Genomic DNA, 21,367 nt, shown 5'->3' with positions numbered 1-21,367 from the left:
TAGGTCCCTTCCAACTCATTGATTCTATGATTCTATGAAGGAACTACAGTGCTGGGGTTGCCTGCTGGCTAGGTCCCATACTGTATCATCCTCCCACCCCAGCCAACCCTCTGCAGCACATTGAGCCAGGGGTTGAGAAGCTTCAGACTGGCAGGCTGGCCTCCTGGCTCCCTGCCAGTTGGGCTTCTCAACATATTGTGGTCCTGGGGACACTGCACAGGACTTTATTTTATTGCATTAATATCATGTGTAAATTTGCCCAGTATGTGCTTAATTTTAAATCTGTGTCCAGTACAACTGATTTCAACAGGAATTACTACATTAACCAAGAACATAACTTGGTTCATATTGTTGCACAAGCTAATACAAGCTTCCATTAATTTTCCAGTTTGATGAACACATGTAGTCAAGATGCTGCTTTTATTTTTAATGTATTTAATTGTATTTCTTCTTCTTAAAGATATATCATTATGAACCTCTCACATTAGGTTTGCTTCAGAACATTACCTGGAAGCATATCAGTAAATTTATTACAAACTATTGCAAAGTGAGAAACATTTAAGGCATTTTTCAGTTTAATTCTGATCATATGAAGACAGGGGATCATTCAGTTAAACTTCTTAATACCAGTCATTTGTTGATAAGAACTATGTTGTACCATGTACTGTCATTTTTCAAAGAGGTTCATAGGAAGTAGAGAGGTACAAGAAACACAGGCAACAGAAGATAATTTTCTAGGCTTAGTACAAATGGTAAAAAAGCCCAAGGCTGAATCAATTCAATCTTCACAGGTTAAGCTGCATAGATTGAACTGATAATGAAGTGAACTGATGTTCACCTTTGAATCTGGAAAGGCAGACAAATACCTGCAGTGGCCCAAACCAGAAGCTTGGGGGTTCTAGAGCATGCCTCCCAGCCTGCTGCCAAGAGCACCCACAGGCAGCTGAGTGGGCCCCATCCCTGATTGGTTGCTCAGCACAGACTCCCACCCCCCACCCACAGCAGAAAACTCTCCCTCCAGCCCAGGGCCCAGCTGGCACAGGGCATCAGCCCACACAGTGGAATCCCCATGCCTCAGCAGGGGTTCCCCTACCCCAGGTAGAATAACCTGAGCCTTGCTGCTTATGCAGAAGGGGAATTCTCCCTTCTCCCCCTCAACACGATCTGGTGCTAGCTTGGCTTTGGGCTTTAGAGACTGTTTCTGGTCCCACCCCACCTCCTTCTGCACCTGTTGGGGTGGGGCTAAACCATTGCCAGACCATACAGAGGAACCCTCACTGAAGCATGGGGATCTGGGCTTGTAGGGACTGTTTCCCCTGTACCTGTGGGACTAGGGCTAAGTCAGCACTGAGCCAGGCTGGAGGGTGGAAGGGGGGAATGCATCCTGTACAGCAGTGGCAGGGCTCAGGGGACACTGCCCAGGGTGCGGGACCCCCACTAAGGTGCGGGGATCCGGCCAAGTCTAGGCTGGGGTAGGGCTAAGTCAGTGCTGCACCATGCTGAGGAGTGGGAAGGGGGAATTCCTTCTTTGCACCAGTGGCAGGGGAACTCTGATTGGCATGGGGCAGCCCCCAGTGAGGCACAGGGATCCAGACAGACTCCAGGCTGGAGGGCCTGTTCCACCCCCTGCCTTCCAGCTGTGCATCAGTAAGTCATGTAAGACCAAGGAAAAAATCCTTGCACATCAGGGTTGAGGCTGGGGATGAGGGCTTTCTTCCCTTGCTCTGCCAATAAGATGGGCACAGGAAGGAGCAGGGCTGCAAAACAGAGGCTTTGCTGCCTCAGCTCTGTAACAGCCCAGGGTCAGGGCTGGCCCTGCTCAGCTGGAGCATACAGTGTGGGCCAAGGTGATGTGGGGTGGCAGGGAAGGTGAAAAATATCCTGGGATGCTGGGGGAGGGGGGCTGTGAGTTAACTTGAGTCAGGAGGTGATCTGGGAAAGAAGTTTATTAGACCAGTTTAACCTAAATCAGTGACATTTGATACCACATTCATCCATGTCTATCTTAAACTAGTTTTGGCCATTTTGAAACTGGTTTATGTGCACTGAATTTCTGTTCTATTTCAGATTTCAATCAGTTTCCGATCACTTAAACTGGTTCGTGTGTAATTGTGGAGACAGTCCAGCCTCTTGACAGGACTTAAATCATCCCTTAGGCTTGCAAGACCTAGAATTGTCTTGACATAAGTAGGCTAAGGGTGTTCGTACAGGCCACGGCATTTGATACTCGTTAAATTACGGCACCTTCAAAATGTTAACATGGGGTATTTTGGTGCATCACATTTGTGGTTGCATGCCATGGGCTTTCAAATGACTTAAGTCACATATGTAATTCCCTGAAGATTCCAGCAGGAAGAGCTAAATACCAATCTATCCCCAGTAATGTCTTTCCTAATGAGTTACAGCAGGAGGCACCTGTTCACCAGTAAACTCTCCTTCGTCCACAGTTCCCGCCCCCTACCCCTTCTGGGAGTCTTGCGCTAAGTTCCCCCCCCAGCCCCACACACACAGAGAGAGCCCACTCTAGGCTGCAGTCACCCCAAAACCCTGTCACTTGCACCCACCCAGGCTCCGGCTGGTTTCCCAGTAGGTGACCCATGGTGATCCTGATGACAAGCCATATGAATCATCCTCTCCCATCCATTTCCCTTGCCCCCATGTGTCAAAAAAATGAGAATTTATATATATGATTTTTTTTAACTGTATAACTGATATGGTATCAGAAATATATGGGGTTGATAGTAGCAGGTGGTGCCACCCCAAGTGGTTCGAGTCTGTGGCTGATGGTGGTGGTGAGGTGAACTGGTGTCTGGGTGTTTTATGTTGTGTTGCTGAAGCAGATGTGTGCCATGAACACTTAGTGAAAATTAACATGAGAGTACTAATAGTATACTGTGGGGTGCATGGGGGTGAAGGGATGGTGGCAAATCCAACAGCTCTTACTTTTCTGGCTTTTTAGGTCTACATTTTCCAAAATTCCCAGGCTGCCAGGACTTGGAACAGTTTCCATGGGGACGCATCAATGGGGCTGCTTCCCCCGCTCCCTTCCCCTGATCATGTTCCACTGTGAATACGTGAATACCTGCCTCCTTGTCTGTTTGTTTAGTGCAGCATATGGCTTTTGGAGGGGTGTTGAGAAATGGGAGGTTGTTGGTGGGCTTGGGGTGGAATATGCCCCTCCCCCCCAATAAAACCTCATATAATTCTGGCTTTCTGCATCTAGCCCCATAACTTTGAAGGGCTGGCAAAATCCCCCCTCACAGTGCTGGGTGGGTGAGGGGGGTTTTCTTCATTGATGATGCATGTCTGTGTAGCCTAGTGGCCTGAGTACACACCTGTAAAGGAATTTGGCCAATTTTAGTTAGGAGGCTGGGTAGAATTAATTCTAAACAATTTGTTTTTTAGCTCTGAAGCATAAAACCCATTTCATTTAGAGGAGCTATTCACTGAAATACAGAAAGAGTCTTGGGAGGAGGACACCTCATCACATATGTGTGTTCTACCCACCAGGCTACATAGTCATGCACACCCTGTGACAAAATGAATTTTATGTATATATCTGCATGATGGTACAGCTTCAACAAGAAAGTGCCTCTACCCACAATAGTTTATGGGCTGCTGGTCTGGGCACATTTATGGAAAAAGTGGTTCTTTTAAATCCTAGGAAAATGCTTGTATGACAACTATTATATAGGTGGGGACACCTCTACAACCACCTATTTCAGCCTTGTTTTAAAACAAGCCATGCCCCATTTTAAAAAGAATGGTCATAAACATTATCTTTAGGAGAGGGTTCTATTCACTGGATACTGTGTGCATGGAGGCACCTTGATTAGGGTTGCAAAGCCTTGAAGTACATCCCTGTCCTAAATTCTTAAAGAATTGCTCTAGGTGGCTCCATGATGTGCAAACTGACTTTAGTTGGCTTCCTGGCAAGTAGGCTGCTTCCCCCCATTCTTAAACACCCCTCTTTCCCACATACATTGCATAGGAAACCTAGACATCCAACACATGGTTCTAGATCACACATTGCGAGGTCAGATGCCTTAACATTAAGCTTTCCATAACTGTCTTTTAGGTGTGCAAATACTTTGTTGGATCAGGAACTATTTCACTTTCAGAGGCACAAGGACAGTTGACTTTCAGACACTTTAGAACATCCTCCCACTTAAACCTATGAAGCTCTTGTTCCTTCAGGCTACTTCTATAGACCATTTCCTATGCCAGTGTGTAATTCCATCTCTGTCCTCCCTATGGATACAGAAAACTGTGTACACAGAGCTGTTTGCAGGATCAGGCCCCAAATTCTAAAAAGCATCTTTCATTTAATGAGTGTTATTAATAAAGCACACACTTCCTTTCATTTCCTATTTTGATTATTCCATGCTGCATTAAACAGGACTCTAAAACCTGCAAGACTTTATGTAGAATTATTTCTCCTGAGATGCCTCCATTAACTATGGCATGCAAATAGACACTTACGTTAATGAAAGAACATAACAGGTGCAAGTCAGTAATACATTACTTCATTGCTTTGTTTTTCTATGGAAACTGATGACTACCTTTGTCCCATTTTTTTCCTAATAAATTGTTCTTACCACTTACCATAGCACCTCTTAAAGTCCTAGGCCAAGCCCATTTATAAAATATCAAGAGCAGAATTGTATGTCTTATCAAAATTGCAAAATGTAATACAGGACAGGAGGGATGGCAATCTCTAAATTATGTAAGCCAAAAAAGCAATTGGTAGAAAGAAAAAAAAAGGATCAGTGAATCTCAAGTCAAGATAAACAAAAAGCATATGTATGGGTACTAAACATATATCCCCCAAGAAATCACAGATAGGGCTTAATTTTAAAACTGCTGAACAAGCTGCAGTTCTCAGATTTTAAATAGAGTTCAACACCTCTGAAACATCAAGCCCATAATTTAATAACCTATACAATCTGTCATGAAGCTGACTGCCACTGAAAGAATTTTACAACACTGCAGAATAAAAATCTTATACTATTTCATGAAGCAGTTGTGCCTTCAAAGCAGGTACAAGTGATGCTAAATCAGTAATGCATTTTTCAAAATAGATGCATGTGGGTTGCAAGCAAAAGACAAAACAAAGTGTACCATAGTAGATACAAAGGAACATATTTAGGGTATATGTCCACTGCATATGGAGATTCAGCACAGAGATACCTGGCCTAATTATAAATGAGCTAGATGAAGAATCAAAGAAATCTAGGTCTGGTAGCACATAAGCTAGTTTACCTTGCTCCCTAGGGTTTAGGTTACCTATAGGTTTAGGAGATTTTTGAAGATGTTTTAAGGAAATTAGGAGTGATACAGAAACTCTTTTGATCCCCCAAGATAACAAGGAGATTTGGAGAATCCAGTGTATTGGAAACTTACAGAGAGTGGGAGAATTTTACTGTAAGGCTACGGACAGAAGTTACACATAAACCAGTTTAAGTGATCAGAAATTGGTTTAAACCTGTAACAGAACATAAGTTCAATGCACATAAACCAGTTTCTAAATGGGCAAAACTGATTTAAGATAAATGTGGTTGAATGTAGTATCAGACTTAACTGATTTGGGTCAAATTCTGTCCCAGGCCCCTTCCTGGTTTAATTTAAACCAGAGTCCCCCAGCATTCTAGTATGCTCTGCAGCCCTGGGCTATGGTCTGCTCCAGAGAGCAGGGCTGGCTATGCCCTTCTGCTCTCTAGCTAGGGCTGGGGGTGGGGTTGTGGCTAGATGCCAGCCGAAATGGTCCCCCTGAGGTGAAGGGAGCAGGGAAGGAAATTATTCCTCGCCTCGCCTCTCCAACCAGAGGACTGCAGCTGAGGCCTGCCAGGCCAGGGTGTAGCAGTCCATTAGACATTCACCCCCCCTCCCCACTTCAGTGGCAGGGGTGGGAGAGTAGCCAGAGCTGGCCACCATGGCACTACCATCCACTTGCCTCACCTGCAGCTGTGGGATGGAGCTGGGCTGGTTTGAAGGTGCTGCTGAGGGTGGATGCACAGGGGCTGGCCTGGGATGGGCCACGGAGGCCACTTCCTTGGCTTGGGCTGGGGGGCACAAGCAGCAGCTGGCTGAACACAGGCTGCCCTGGCTGGCTTAGAGCTGCTGGTGGGCCTAGAGCCCAGAAACCATCTACTTCAGGAGCTCACAGCCCCTGCAGCACCCCTGTCCTGTGCAGCACCCACTGGCTGCAGCCACACCATAGGCTGTCTGTGCACTGGCCAGGGATGACAGGGCCTTTCTACCTCCATCACCTCTAGCTGTTGTTGCTTCAACCACACACCTCTGGGTGGGCAGGTGGAAGGCTTTAGTCCCATGGCTTCTGCCCAGCACACAGAGCTCTGGCTGCAGCTTTGAATGCTTCTCCACCCCCGCTGCTGCAGGGGCTGCTCATCACAACAGGTGGGTGGAAAGCAGCTGGGGCTGGAGCTGGAGCTGGGGCTAGAGCTCCAGGCACTGGGCAGAAGATTCCCCCACCCTAAGTGGTGCTGCAGAGCAGGACAGGAGTGGGAGCAGGAGCCACAGCTGCAGGTGAACAGCAGAACAGCCCTGCCAGGCCTAGCCAGCCTGCAGTTTGTCCTCGCCTCCAGTGGCTACTTCGCCTCTGATTGTTTCCCCCGCTGTACCGCTCCAGGAGGCAAGGGTGGGGGAGGGCGAGGAATAGCTTTAGCTCTGCAGTTTCTGCTCAGAGGAGGGAGATCCAATGCCAGTTCCAGCTGCTTTCCACACACTCCCCAATAGGGGCTGCTCATCATGCTGGGCGGATGGAGGCAGGCAGACACAGCTAGAACCAAAGATCCATGCTCTGGGATGAAGCAACTCCCTCACTCCCTTGCCTCCTGTAACAGTGTGGTAGGGGCAGGAGCGGGTGGTGGAGTGGGGAGTAGCCACTGGAGGTGAGGGGAAGCTACACATTGGCTGGGCCCAGCAGGGCTGTTTTGCTTTTCTCACCTCTAGCTGCAGCTCTTGCTCGTGCCCTGCCATGCACTGTCACTTGGGGTGAGGGGAGCTTCATCTCAGTGACTTCTGCCCAGTGCCTGGAGCTCTGGCTCCATCTCTGGCTGCTTTCCCCCACTCTTCCCACCCAGCATGATGAGCAGTGACTGCAGGGGTGGGGTGCATGGAAAGTATCTGGAGATGGAGCCAGATCTCTGTGTGCTAAGCAGAAGCTGCAGGGCTAAAGCTTCCACTTGCTAAGTGTGCAGCAGCTCTGCTTGCCCCGCTCAGTGCAGCCTCCCACAGGGTAGAAGCTTGCACTCCTGGGACACCATGATAGGGGCTGCTGCCCCCCATAAAGGTCTCTGCACCCTTGCCCCTCCAGCAGCAGGGGAAGAGGCATGGCCCCCTTAGGCAAGGGGGCAGGGAGGAAGGTTATTTCCCTCCCCACTTCTGGAGTCTGGCAGAGGGGGCAGGGAAGGCGCTTGTCCTGCTGCTCACCCTGCGCGGGGAGCAATCATGGTGGTGGTGGTCATGGCTGGCAGACCCCAGCTACAGTCTTTCAGGGACAGAGAATGCAGAGAAGGGAAATAACACCCCTTTGTGCCCACTCTGCCTCAGGGGGCCAGGCTGACTGGCCTCTGGGTGTGCCCCCACCCTGCTGCTGCAGCCATGAGTGGGGAGCACCAGGTAGACCCCTGCCTGAGTCTGTACCGGTGGGACAGAGAGCGGGGAATTAACCCCACCTGGCCAGTTCACTTGAGTCTACTTCCAGGACTGGCCACGCCTCCCCCCTGCTTCCCCAGCACAGCTTCCCTGCAACTGAGGGCATGCTCTAGCATCCCCCAGATTCTGGCCTGAGCTACTGTTGCATTTGCCTGCATTTCCTGAATGTCTGTGTCTAGGCAGGTTAAACTAACCTGTAAAGATTGAATCAATTCAGGCTCTGGCTTTTTGAATGTCTGTCCCTAGCCTAAAAGCCAAAAAATGGAGGGAAAATGTCATAAAGGGGTTTCTATGCTGAAAAGAGGTTGTGAAAGGAAAGCTAGGGAAATTATATTCTCTCTAATCACTTGTCAAAATTAAATGAAAAGAAAATGCACTCCAAAAGACATTTCTTTAAAAGGATACTCATATGTTATAGTAGCTTTGCCTTTACTTAAGCCTTCCCAAGTATCAAGCACTGGAGATTTGGTCATTAGCTTAACCCAGTCTGTTCTGCATCTCATCTAAAAATGGTTGGTGGAATTTTATAAACAGAGGTGTCACTAGCATAACTAGAAGTGGATGTGTGGGCCACCAGCCCTAAATACCATCTTAGATGGGGGACAAGAATGGAAGCTACCACTGCTGCCAGCTTGGCCTCCATCAAACTTCTTAAGGCAAAAAACTTCTTAGTTATGCTCTAGGTGGTGTAATTCTACCTGTATGACATTGGAGTCAGACTAGATGGTCCATCTAATTTTATAATCTATACATCCATGACTCTATAAAGAATAGACAAGGATTTGGAATAGGGGTTCTATATTGTAAACAGGGCTGTTCAACCCTAAGCCCACAGAAACTATGCCATATGGCCTGTTGGGATCCTGATGGGTTGAGAAAATTTGTGGTGAGGAAGTGGTGACAATTAACACCACCAATGTCCCAATGCCAAATTTCCAAGCCCTGCAACTGGATCAGTCCTAAGCCGGACTGCTGCCATGATGTCAGATCAGGATTCACTGCATCTGCACCTCATAGGGCCTGTTTGGCCCTTGCCACACCTGTCCCATGTACCAAATCAGGCCTGCTGGTGAGATCTGATCTGCAGACAGACCTTGCACTGCTTCTCTGGCTCATCGGGAGAAAAAGTTAGGCATGCTATTGTAGGCCAAGAATGAGTTGGCTTGTTAATGAGTTGGCTTATAGGAAAACGTTATGTATCTCATTCAAACCAATGCTATTAATCCTGTAATTCTATTAATCTAGTATCAAATCTATGCACACAATTTTAGAGCGAAACTTCAGAAAAATAAATGAAACCTGTCTTCTTTCCAAACTAGTCTATTTATTTTAATGAGGTCTGACTCAAAAGGCATAGCCCTAGGCAAGGTACACATGGGGTTAAGCATGTGAAACTGTTGTACTGGACAAATATACAAAGCACATTATCTATAGTCTGTTAATTCATCAGTAGATTCTTTAATAAAGGACAATTAGTACTAATAACCTAAAAGGGTGATACGCAGAATCAAAATGGATAGCAATTATAAATAATAGGGCGTTATTTTGAGCAAGTTAATGAAAAACATGCTTTGAACAGTATCTTTTAGTCAAGTCTGTACAACTGGGATTTCAATTAAGAACTCTCGTTTTCCTTCAGAGGGAAAGCTTGTGGCTCATCAGTGCAAACATTTAAGTGCTGTTCTAATTTGCACAGCTATGTTGCCAAGATCTGAAAATGCTGCAATATCCTCTGCAGAGAAAAAAAGATTTGCTGCATCTTTCAGAACACTGACACAGGATTTGCCTATTTTTAATTTTCTAAATAATTGGCCAAAAAAGAAGTAGGCTAAAAACATGGCGGATAGAAGGTCAATGCAGTTCTGGGACTGGATTAAAAGTTATGGAACAACTTTGAAGTCTGGAGAATTGTACCTGACCTTATCCTTCTAGGATCCAACCCACATTCATTCCAACACCAGATTCATCTTCTTAGGTTTGGTACATAGTTGGGGATTTCCCTTTAAATGAGTAAAATAACAAAAAGAGAAAGTGGTTTGGCACTTAAGAATATTTACAAAAAGTAGCAGTTGCAAAAAAAAATATTTGGAAAGGATCAGATAAGGATCCAGAGGATAATACTGGACTGTGCTTACTTTTAGGGCTAGGGACAGACATTATGTCACTCTAAGAAGCAGGAGGTATCTGGTTCTCCTCCCAAATGGAAAGAAAGCAAATAGTGGAACAATATTGCCTTAAGATATATGTCAGTTCTCTCCAAATGAGAATCTAATTATCTTCTCCAAAACAGAACCCAGTTATCTATTTATCTTCTCCAAATTAGAACCCAGTTATTTTATCCAAACAAGAACCCAGTATCACTTTAATAAATCAGTGTTATTGAGCATTATAAAGAATTAACTCTAAGCATGCATATAGATATAATCTTAGAAGTTTTAGTAATCTTAGCAAGATATAATCTTAGCAAGCAAGTAATTGTATATTACCCGTCCTAATAATACATGACTCAGGAGCTGGCCAGGCTTCCAGAGTGGGCAGGTTTCCTTGAAGAGAGATCAGATATCTTCAGTTCTCAGTGATTGTTGGGGTGGGAAAAAGGGAAAAGGAGGAGGGGATAGTAAGGAAAAAGGGAAGGAGAAAGAGAGAGGAAGGGAAAAAGGGGGTAATATTTTAGTTCTTTAGTCACATAGTTACGAATTAGGCCAATTTTCTGTTTTTCATCAACAATTTGGGTTTGTCTTCACTTTATCATTGATTTTCTCTTCCTGTTGGCACCTAGAGCCATTTGCTTCAGATATTGGTGGAATGTGCCATAACAAACCCCTGTATCCATAACAAGCATTTTTATCACTAGACTCTTATAGAAAAACAAGCTGCATAAGGCCCTTTTTTCTCTGTACAGAGCAAGTCATGTAATCACATATCTCCATGAATGCACTCTTAGGACATGTGTACATGCCATGAGATTTCCTGTTTATGCCGCCACAACTGTATTTGTGTTTGCATGAGCAGGATTTCCTGACACTTTAAAAGTCTTTTCGGTTCATTAAAATAAAACTGCTCGGACAAGTTTTAGTTTGCATTACTGCTGATTATGTCCATGTACCTATAGGTCTGTGGCATGTAAACACTAAGTGACTCAAAGACCTGCAATTATTTTCTTTTGCCAACAGGTGGAGATTTGCTATTTCTGTATGTGAGAGGGGAGGCAAAAGCCCTCTCAATGCATCACAAACCCCCGCCTGACACACCCCGATACTCACCACAGGAGCGAAGATGAGCAGCAGCTGGGGAGAAAAGCTGGTGCAGGCTCAGCAGTCCTAGAGATGCCTGAGCCTGCAAATTGGTGAATACTGGGGGCATGGCTCTGGAGGGGCACAGGCTGCTCAAAAGGCAGCCGGGGATACAGCTGAAGTTGCACTGGGGAGAGGAGAGCAGAACACTGGCCAGGAGATGCTGGCTATGGAGCCAAGGAGCATCAGCCTCAGATACAGGGAAAAGAGGCTGCGCATTTGCCAGAGGACACCGGCAGATGGGATGAGGAGACTAAGCCCTGGGAACAGAGGGACTCTGGAGGTCTGTCAGGGGGAAGCAGTCCTGGGACACCCAGGAGTGGAGCCGCAGCTACACCAAGGAGCACAGGTACTGTGGTGGGGGGTGGCTACAAAGGACTGCCAGCACCCTTGGGCAGCACGCTAAAGAGGGAGGCATGGGAAGCTATGGATCCCCACATGGGAGTGACAAGCGACACTGGCTGGTGGGACCCCAACAGCCCAGCCATAGGTTGGACGGGCCAAAAGGGGGAAGGGACACGGACCCTCAGGGGGTGGGACTGGACAGCTGATCCATCTAAAAGTCCATTAGGCAGAACCAATGGTGGAGTCCTCGGCAAGACTGTGGGCACCAGGGAGACAAGATCCCAGGAGCCTGTCAGTGGATGCTGACTTCTTAAGTTTAGTTCTGGTCCTAAATTGCAGTTAACCCCAGACCGGGGTGTGTTTAGTTGCCCAGGCCTCAGTCTGAAAGTGAAGGACAACCTGGGAGAAGGGATGGCCAGGAAAACCCGACCCTTGGAGGTGGGTAGAGTGGATGAGATCATCTCAGTGCAAGACCTGTGGAGAGCAGAGTCCATCCCTGGCCATGGATGTGGTAAGGGTGGGGTAAAGGGGAGGCTGGAGCCTCATGAAGAAAGCCCAGGGTTAAGATCTTTTCGGGTCATCTACAGGGAACTACCTTCTAAGCGAACAGCAATGAACATCAAAATGTGGCAGGTGAGTAGGAGCAGCACCTGAGCTATCTAGGTGGTGCTGAATCCAGATCTCACCCTGACATCGCTGGGTGGCAAGGCACCAACCAAAAAGGGACCAAAGCCCTATAACACCTACCAGCAACACTGTCGTTCAGGCCTTTGACCAGTAGGTACCACTCTTATTTGCTCCTGTTATTTTTTTCTTTTTTTTGGTTCCTGGTCATCCCTCCTCCTCCCTGCTGCATCCACCATGGTGTTCACCACAGTGTTCTGAACTGCCAACAAGCACAGTAGCATCATTGCTGCCAGCAGCATAATAGGTTTGCAACTTGGACTTGTGTTTGGAGAGTGGCACCTCTTCTTAACACTTCAATATTTTCTAAAATTGACATTACCGTTCATTCTAGAAACATGAGGAATAGTGCAGGTGGATGCTGCATGCCAGACCCGCCCCCCAGGATATGTAGCATCACAGGTGATATATAGGTAATATTGGAAATGCCCCACCAACATTGTGCAGGGAAAGGGGAGTGTTGAGAGGCAAGAGGACGGTGTGTGGCCCAATGAGCTTATTAGTATGTATGTGGTAGAAAGTTTAAACATTCTCTCCTACAGAGACACTAACAGCTGCTGCTACAGTGCAGGGATTGCGAGGGAACCAGCAATAAAAGGAAGGTAACTGGGCTCAGCTGCACTGAATTGCTGAGTCCCAAAGGGACTATAAGAACAAAGACCTATAGGAGTTAAGTGAGTAGTCTGGTTGAACTTGGTCTAGAACGTAGAGCTTGTTTCTCAGAGACAGTGAAAAATTTTACTGAAAGAAGCCTTTTTTCCCCTTCCCCTCCCTCTTCCTCCCCCCACCCCCCTTTAGCATGATTAGAGCTTTAGTTTTAAAAGCTGGCCAATTTTACTTAGGAGGCTGGCCAGGATGATGCCCTTGAGCATGTGTAGATGACATGGGTGTTAATGTAGACTGCCCAAAAGTTTTTTAATGTAGCTTTTTTTTTTGGTGAAGTGCAATTTTGTTTGCATGATACAGCATTCACGTTTGCATGAACAGCATTTTCGAGTGAGTTAAACCCCCGTGTGTCATTCCCCACAGTTTTAGTAGGGGGAGTCAAATACCAATTTACTCCCTAGAATGTCTTTCCTAACGTATTACAGAAGGAAGCACATGTAAACTACCCGGGCTCCCCAGTCCCCACTCCCAGACTCTCATTGGGTTGTTCTGACTCTCACTGGGAGTCTTCCCTGGGCACGGTCATGGTCAACCCCAAATCCTTGTCACTTACACCCACCTATGCTCACTTGGCGTGGCCTCTCTTCATCAGTACGTGATCCCAAACCCCATCCCGATCCCAAAAACAAGACACATTAATCCTCCCCTCCTATTCCTTTCCCTTCCAATCCCACCTATGTTTTTTTTCCCTTTCATTAACTATAGCTGCTATGATAACTACTATATCATAAGAGTAGTGGGTGGGCAGGTGGGTGTTTTTTGCCTCCTGGTAGGCAGTGAGCTCTTCTGGCTTTTTTTTTCCTGGTTTTCTTTTTGGATTACATTATTCCCATTATTCCTGAGCTCATTAATCTTCATACAGTTTTGAATGGGGGCACCCATTAGAACCTTCCCAGCCCAGGTACACCATCAATCTGTTTGTGTAGTGCCACATAAGGCTTTTGGAAGTGTGTTGTGAATTATTTTATACATGTTTTTGGAATGTTTTTCAAAATGTGGCTTGCTGTTTGGCTTGGTCCCCCCACCCATCTAGAGCTATAATAGTTATCCTTCTCACCCATGTGTGGGGGTGGCTCATTCACATGTGGGTGATGGTGCATAATGTGCCCCTGTAGCAAAGTTCCTGTCCTTCTCAAGTATTCCAGCACTAATCTCCAGGTAAACAGCATTTGCAGAAGCAGTACGGCACCTCCTTCTGCTCCATGTCCTCTGTGCCCTCCTCCTGCTCCACGTCCTCCATGTCACGTATTTCATCCTACTTCTCCATTTCACCTCTCTCCATCAGCTGCAGTTTCTCATCCGTCTGCACCAAGCCAGGGGCAGGGACTGTGTGGTTGGTTTGGAGCTTGCTGTAGCTGCTTTTTCAACACTTCACCACAGCACCCCAGGGCATTGGGGCTTTTGCACATCCTTTCATCCTTTCATCTTGAGCTGTGCAGCCACTGGTATTCTGACATAATCAAGCTTGCAAACAAAAAATGTTTTGCCTAGTCTTCTCACTGGCTACACAAAATATTTACCACTTTAGGGAAAACAGGCTGTGCTTCTGTAATTATTTTGCACACACAGGCAGGTAGGTTTTGATTTTTGCAACATTCCAGGCCATTGAGCAGCCATGTCAAAATACCCATCACCAGGTCTTTTTTGTTGTTAACTGAGTGCTTTGTCACAAAACACTTGTGCTGTTGACCATGAACTGCTTCGCTATGTCTCAGAAAGCCCAGACCAGCAGTATAGAGCTGACATCCCAGGAGGCTGGTACCTCCAATGCCCATAGGCCCAACTGGACTCAGAAAGAACTGGAGGACTTAATTGACATTTGGCTGGAACAAGGGATCATAGACAGGCTGTAAAGTAGGAGGAATAAGCCTGTTTATGTTGAGATTGCAAAAGGCATGCAGTCACGAGGGCACAATCATGACTGGACCCAGGTGCGGTGCAAGATCAAGTCCCTGAGATCAGCATTTTACAGAGCCAAAGATGTGAACTCTCATTTTGGGGCAGGTTGCACGATTGCCCCCTTCTGCGGCAAGCTGTCCATCATTCTCTCCAAGGATGTGGGTGACAACCTGGGTTTGCAGACTTTCAGTGCCAGGGTTCGGCTGGAGGTGGAGGTGGAGGAGATGGAGGAGGAGGAGGCAGCAACAGCAGCCCCTTCTGAGGGTGAAACTATGAGCATGTCTTAGCTGTCCAGAGACTGCTCCCTGTTCCCTGATGACCATGAGTGGCAGAAAGAACCATCAGTCACCTTACAGTTAGTGCCACTTAGCCCCTGTGTTCCACAGAGTAGCATGGATGATGAAGCAGAGGAAGTGAAGGGTCAGGAAGAAACCCATGTGGCCGATACATCATCTACTGCTACCAAGAGCCAAGAACATGCTGGACCTAGTAAGTCTCTTCTAACTTGCCTCTTGCCATTTCCAGTCAACTCCCAGGTTTGTGCTGGTTGTGGGGGGTCAAGGGTTGGGGGAGAAATTCATGTGCTGATGTAGATGGGTCTCCATTTTCTTTTGGTGGTGGTGTACGCTAGGTTCGATAGCTAATTACTTTCTTTGATTTAATTTTTTGCAGCTAGCAGTAGCAGCCTTGAACCTGTTCCTGGAGCAGTGAGTACTCATAAGTTTTGGGCAGTATGAGTGGTGCTGCAGTGTTGAGGGGTCTGTTTCTGTGCCTGCTGGCATTTTGCGTTCTGCATGGTCAGGGCAGGGGAGGGGGTGGGACTGTGTACTTTCCTACTCTTGGGGATGAAGGCAACCATTGCTTTTTTCTTTGCTTATCAGTCACTGCGACCTGTGGCCGCCAGAACGATGCCCCACTTATACTTCAGCAGAGTACTGCAGAGATTTTCTCAGCAAGCAAAGATAGTCCCATGAAACCTCGCTCAAGGTTTTGCTGGAGTCCTCAGTAACCAGAGTGTAATGCAAAGATGCCTGTGGGGTGAAACTCTGTGAATCCCTCTGTAAGGAGGATACCATCCTGGAGCAAGTGCGAGACATGATGCAGAATTTAAAAGATGTGGTTGAGGATTCCTGTGGTGAATTACAGAGTTCACATGACACTTTCCAGGATGCCTTTCAGAGTGTGCAGAACTACCTAAATAAATGGGTGCAACACCCAAAAGGGAAATGTCGGTCTGCTCATCTTTCCTTTGTGCAAGATGAGCCAAGAATTACAGCCGAACCTGTTTCTCCTAACCCATTGGGGTCACAGCAGGAGCGTACACCTGCTAGCAGGGCCAGGAGGGCTCCACTGCATTTCAGAGAGACAGAGGTGGTTCAGGGTCATGATGGGGTGAAAGCAAAGAATCCCAAGTAACTACTGTAATATTATGTTGCAAACAATAAAAACTCATGGTTTCCTGGCTTCCTGTGAATGCCTCCATATCCACCCTTACATTGCTTGGTTGTGGAGGTAGATTTTGTTCATTGTTTGGGTTCATTTACCTCTGTTTCTTTTTCCTCCCACTTCCTGCATGGTGCCAGGGGCAAAGGGTAGCAATCTATCTTGCACATGGTGGGGGACACCCTCAGGTTTGCAGCTTTGACATAATATCTCTTGCACAGGTACACAGGGGGGCTTCCTGGATGTGTCACCCCCCAGCAGCCGGTCTGGCTTGCTTTTTGGAAAGCCACCAGCCACGCTGCAAAGTCAGGTGTGCATGCTCTTTTTTGGCTCACCCTTCACAAGCCTTCCTTGTCCTGCTTTGCTTGCACACAAACCCAAGGACTTTGCAAACTTTTCTATCTTCTTTTTGTGCTCTTTTCCAGCCCAGCACCAGACTATCTGTTTTTTTTTTCCCATACAAAAATGAAGCTGCTGCAGTGGGGGGGGTTGTTGCCCCACTCAAGCACTATAAATTGTGGGAGCAGAGGTTGGGGTGGGCATTCACTGTATCAATGAGTCAGGTTTGAGACAGGCGAGAGATGACAGAACAATGGAGGAAGAGAAGTACTCATTCCAGTTACGAGACTTGCCCCTGGGGCACACAGCAATGCGAGTTCAAGGTTTGAGAAGACCACAGGCTGATCAAGTGGGGTGCAGTAAAGCTTTGAGTGCTATTTGATGCCCACACCTGTCAGACATGAGACTTAGAAGAGGACATACGACCACCCCGTGCACAACACTTTGGAGTCCCCATAGAGATGGCCAGAGAGGACGGGAGGACTCCTCAGTGCTGCCACTGGTCTCGCATCTGGATGCTCGCCAACTCCCCTCCCCCACCATGGAAGGCTGGATCTCTTCTGCATGGAGGGGGGGTGTTAATTTGCCCAAGGCCCTGCACCAGTGGCATAACATGGGTCTTTGGAGCCCTGGGGACAAGGCCAGGGTGCTGCTGCCCTCACTCCAATACATGCCTGCCCTGGACAAGACCCCTCTGCAGCCTCTTTGATGGTGTCCCCTTTGCGTCTGTGTTGAGGTGGCTGTGGTGCCTGCTGCCATTGATACACCACTACACTGAACCCTGATAGGGTCAGCTCTGCTGGGGGGGGGGCTGCATTCCTTACAATGAGAAAGAAGATACTGAGTGCAAGGTAGGTGATTATGTGTCCTCCCTGCCTCTTTCCCCGTGGGTAAATGCCCATTTCCTGGTTCAAGCTCCTCCCTAGGTCCCTCTATTCCCATGGAGAAAAGATATATAGCCTTTGCTTTACATACTACCCTTACTAAACTTTTCTAACTTCTTCTTGGTTGAAGGCCACAAGTACTGTTGAGGCTTCCCCTTTGTGTAATACTTGAATTGTGGAAGCTTTCTTTACAGGCTTTGGCCTGAGCATCAGCTCAAGTATGGTAAAAAATTGCACAAGTTCTGCAGATCCATTTCATATAATTCTCACCCTCCTCCTGGTTGGTGTCCCTGTTTGCTAATCAACACATTATGAAATTGTCATTAGAGGATTGCTGCTGGCCACAAATGCAGAGGGTTTCTTCTTGGTTGCTGGCCAAGACCTCTAGCTGCCTCTTGCCCCATGGCTGGAAGCTCAGGTCTTAGCACCCTGGATGGTGCACAGGCACACTCCCTCCTTAGCACAGCCTTCATGGTTACTGGCCATGTCTCAGAAAATGACTGCCGGCTGGTGGCCCCTATACACACAAACACACACACACAACCCCCCCATCAATCCAATAATCACTCAGTAAGTTTACATCAGTCAGTTTCTCTGAATTTCCTGCACTGTAGGAAATCTCTACATGTTCTACAATCCTCATAGACTACTGTAGCATGTGTGCCTTTAAAAATAATTTTTGCTACAGTGCTGTTTTTCCAAAAACTGAAAATTAAGGCTCAGCAAAGGCCCTACTTCTTTCCCTTGTGCCTGCTCCTGCATGGTTGTTTAAATTATCAATCAAATAATCAATAATCAATCAAATAATCAAAACATCAAATAATCAAATAATAAAAAAATCTTACACAGGCATACAGACACACACTCATAAAAGGACTGTATTCCTCCCCCTGCCTCCACCACCCTGCTGGCAGTCACTTTCTCTGAATTCCTGCCCTGAAGAAGTGCTTTCCTCAGGTCTGAAACCTGGCAAATTTGTACCAGGGCTTCTTCTTGGTTGCTGGCCAAGACCTCTGGCAAATTCCCTCCTGGGGTCCAGGTAGTAATTCCAGGCCTGTGGGCTCTTCACTACACTTGCCCACCTCTGCACCTACCTCTCCATTGCAGCCTGGTAACTTTTGAATCGTTGCTGACAACAAAGCAAGCTGTGGTCCTGATCTATGACCCTATATAATACGATACTTCATATAGTCTTATCACCCTTCTAGCTATGATGTCCACAGTCTGGGTAGTTGGCTCTCCACCCCACTTGCCCTCTGCCTTACCCCACACTTGCTCTCTGACTTATAGTTACAGTTTGATTCCTTATGATGAGAAAGCATGCACTGCTGAGGCTTCCCCTTTGTGTATTTCTTGAATTGTGGAGGGTTTCTTCCCTCGTAACTTGCTGTTCTTGGGAGCTATGACCACTGCATTGGCAGAGGGCTTGGGTCAAAGCGGGGTGCCTTCCACTAAGGAAGCTTGAGTTTCTCTTCTGAATTATGGAGGCCTTCTTTTTGTTGCTGGCCAAGACCTCCATGTTCTGGGGAGTAGCCTCTTTGCCCCACTTGCCCTCTGTTTTACACCTCTCTGTTGTCTCTCCATTGCACCCTTGTAACTTTGGAGTCATTGCTGCTGGCCATAAAGCAAGCTATGTTCATTGCACTGGCAGAGGGCTTGGGTCGCATCGGGGACCTTACACTAAGGAAGGTGATGAGGCTTGAGTTTATTTAATTGCACAGGCTTTCTTAGGCCTTCTTGGTTGCTGGCCAAGAACTCAAGATTCTGGGTAGTAGGCTCTTCAGCCCACTTGCCTTCTGCCTTACACCTCAGCAACAAAGCAGATATGTCTCAGCCAGACCTATCTCCATTACACCCTTGTAAAAAAACTTCCTGCTTCTCACCCAGAAGCTGAGGCTTCTTTACTGGCTTTGGCATGAGCATCAGCACTTGCCCTGTGCCTTACACATCTCCGTTGCACACTTGGAGCTTTGGAATCATTGTTGGGGAAAATCTTCTTCCTGGCTAAGAAAAACCCTGCCTGCCTCTCACTGTTCTCCTGGTTAGCTAGGACCACTGCACTGGCAGAAGCTAAGGCTTCTTCACACACTTTGGTGCAAGCATGAGCACTTGCCCTCTGCCTTACACCTCTCTGTTGCACCCTTGGAACTTTGGAATCATTGCTGGGGGAAGGATTCTTGCTGAGCAGGGAAAACACTACCTGCTTCCTGCCCTTCTCCTTGGGAGCCAGGACCACTGCAGTGGCAGAAACTGAGGCTTCTTCACATGCTTTAGCAGAAGCATCAGCACTTGCCCTGTACCTTACACCTCTCTCCATTCCTTACTCCTCTCCCTTGCAAACCTTCTTCTTGATTGCTGACCAAGACCTCTGCATTCTGGGTAGTAGGCTCCTTGCCCCCCTTGCTCTTTACCTTACACCTCTCTGTTGCACCCTTGTATCGCTGGAATAACTTCTGGCCACAAAGTAAGCTCTGATTGTGAGCTATGACCACTGCAGTAGCAGGGGGCTCAGATTGCAGGTGGTACCTTCCACAAAGGAAGCTTGAGTTTCTCTTCTGAATTGTGGAGGCCTTCTTCTTGGTTGCTTTGCTTGCTCTCTGTCTTGCACCTCTTGTCCTCCTCCTGGTTAGCTTTGACCACTGAAGTGGCAGAACCTGAGGTTTATTCAGTGGCTTTGGTGTGAGCATCATCACTTGCCCTGTGCATTACACCTCTCTGTTCCCTACTCCTCTCCCTTGCAAACCTTCTTCTTGGTTGCTGGCCAAAATCTCTGTGTTCTGGGTAGTAGGCTGTTCTCCCCATTTGCTCTGTGCCTTATACCTCTCTGTTGCACCCTTGTAACTTTGTAATCCTTGCTGTGGGAAGGCTTCTTGCTGTGTGGGGAAAACCCTACTTGCTTCCCACCCTTCTTGCTGGGAGCCAGGACCACTGCAGTGGCGGATGCTGAGGTGCTTTGGTCCGAGCACCAGCTTGATTTGTACAAGTTCTCCAGGCCCACCGCATACAGTCTTCTCACCCTCACCCTGGTTACTAGCCATGACCTGCATTGGTACAATCTGGAAAAGTTGTGCAAGCACATTTCATTCACTGCTTCAGGGGGAATGGGTAGTGGGGGGACAGGGAGGGAAGGGAGGCTTCCACTATCGAAGCTGTGGCTTGAGTTTTGCCTCTGAATTGTGCAGATCTTCTTGGTTGCTTTGCTTGCTCTCTGCCTTACACCTCTCACCTTCCTCCTGGTTAGCTTTGACCACTGCAGTGGTTCCCATCTTCAAAAAAGGGAGGAAGGAGGACCCGGGGAACTATAGGCCAGTTAGTCTTACCTCGATCCTGGGTAAGCTTTTTGAGAGAATTATTCTAGCACATGTCCACAAGGGGCCAGCAGGGGAGATTATGCTTAGGGGCAACCAACACAAGTTCATTAGAGGCAGGTCCTGTCAGACCAACCTGGTGGCTTTCTACAACCAGGTTACCAAATCCTTAGATGCAGGGGTAGCAGTGGACATAGTCTTTCTGGACTTTTGGAAGGCCTTCAACACTGTCTCTCACCCCGTTCTCATTAAGAAACTGGGGGACTGTGGTGTTGACACCTACACAGTCAAATGGGTCGCCAACTGGCTGGAGGGCCGTACCCAGAGAGTGTTGCGGATGGTTCATTTTTGACCTGGAGGGATGTGGGCAGTGGGGTTCCACAGGGCTCAGTCCTTGGGTCCACACTGCTCAACATCTTCATCAGTGACTTGGACGAGGGGATAAAAAGCACCCTGTTCAAATTTTCTGATGACACTAAGATGTGGGGGGATGTGGGCACATTAGAAGGATGGAATATGCTACAATCGGACCTAGACAGGTTACAGGGGTGGGCGGATAAGAATAGGATGCGATTCAACACTGACAAGTGCAAGGTGATGCACCTGGGGAGGAAGAACCAGAACCATACCTACGGGCTGGGGAACTCCCTTCTCGTCAGTGCAGAGGCATAAAAGGATCTTGGAGTCATCACTGATGCCAAGAAGAATATGGGCCAGCAGTCTGGGGATGCAGTCAGGAAAGCCAACCACACCTTGTCATGCATTCACAGATGCATCTCAAGTAGGTCCAGGGAGGTGATACTCCCCCTCTATGTGGCACTGGTCAGGC

The 21,367-nt window shown here is 47.5% G+C and overlaps 1 long non-coding RNA gene across 1 annotated transcript in view; it reads right to left on the bottom strand.

Annotated features, from left to right (window-relative positions):
• Positions 1–20,258, bottom strand: part of LOC109287230 — a 27,183-nt gene extending 6,925 nt beyond the window's left edge. The window contains exons 1-2 of the long non-coding RNA XR_002094780.1: positions 20,247–20,258; positions 12,552–12,553 (exon numbers count right to left, since the gene is read on the bottom strand). This is a non-coding gene — a long non-coding RNA (uncharacterized LOC109287230). The remainder of the gene's footprint in view (positions 1–12,551; positions 12,554–20,246) is intronic.
• Between the last annotated feature and the right edge of the window lie 1,109 nt (positions 20,259–21,367).

The sequence above is a fragment of the Gavialis gangeticus genome, unplaced genomic scaffold (assembly GCF_001723915.1).
Source record: "Gavialis gangeticus isolate Ggan-Ray unplaced genomic scaffold, GavGan_comp1, whole genome shotgun sequence".
In the NCBI taxonomy this organism is placed as follows: Eukaryota; Metazoa; Chordata; order Crocodylia; family Gavialidae; genus Gavialis; species Gavialis gangeticus.
This window is presented reverse-complemented; position numbering and strand designations above follow the sequence as displayed.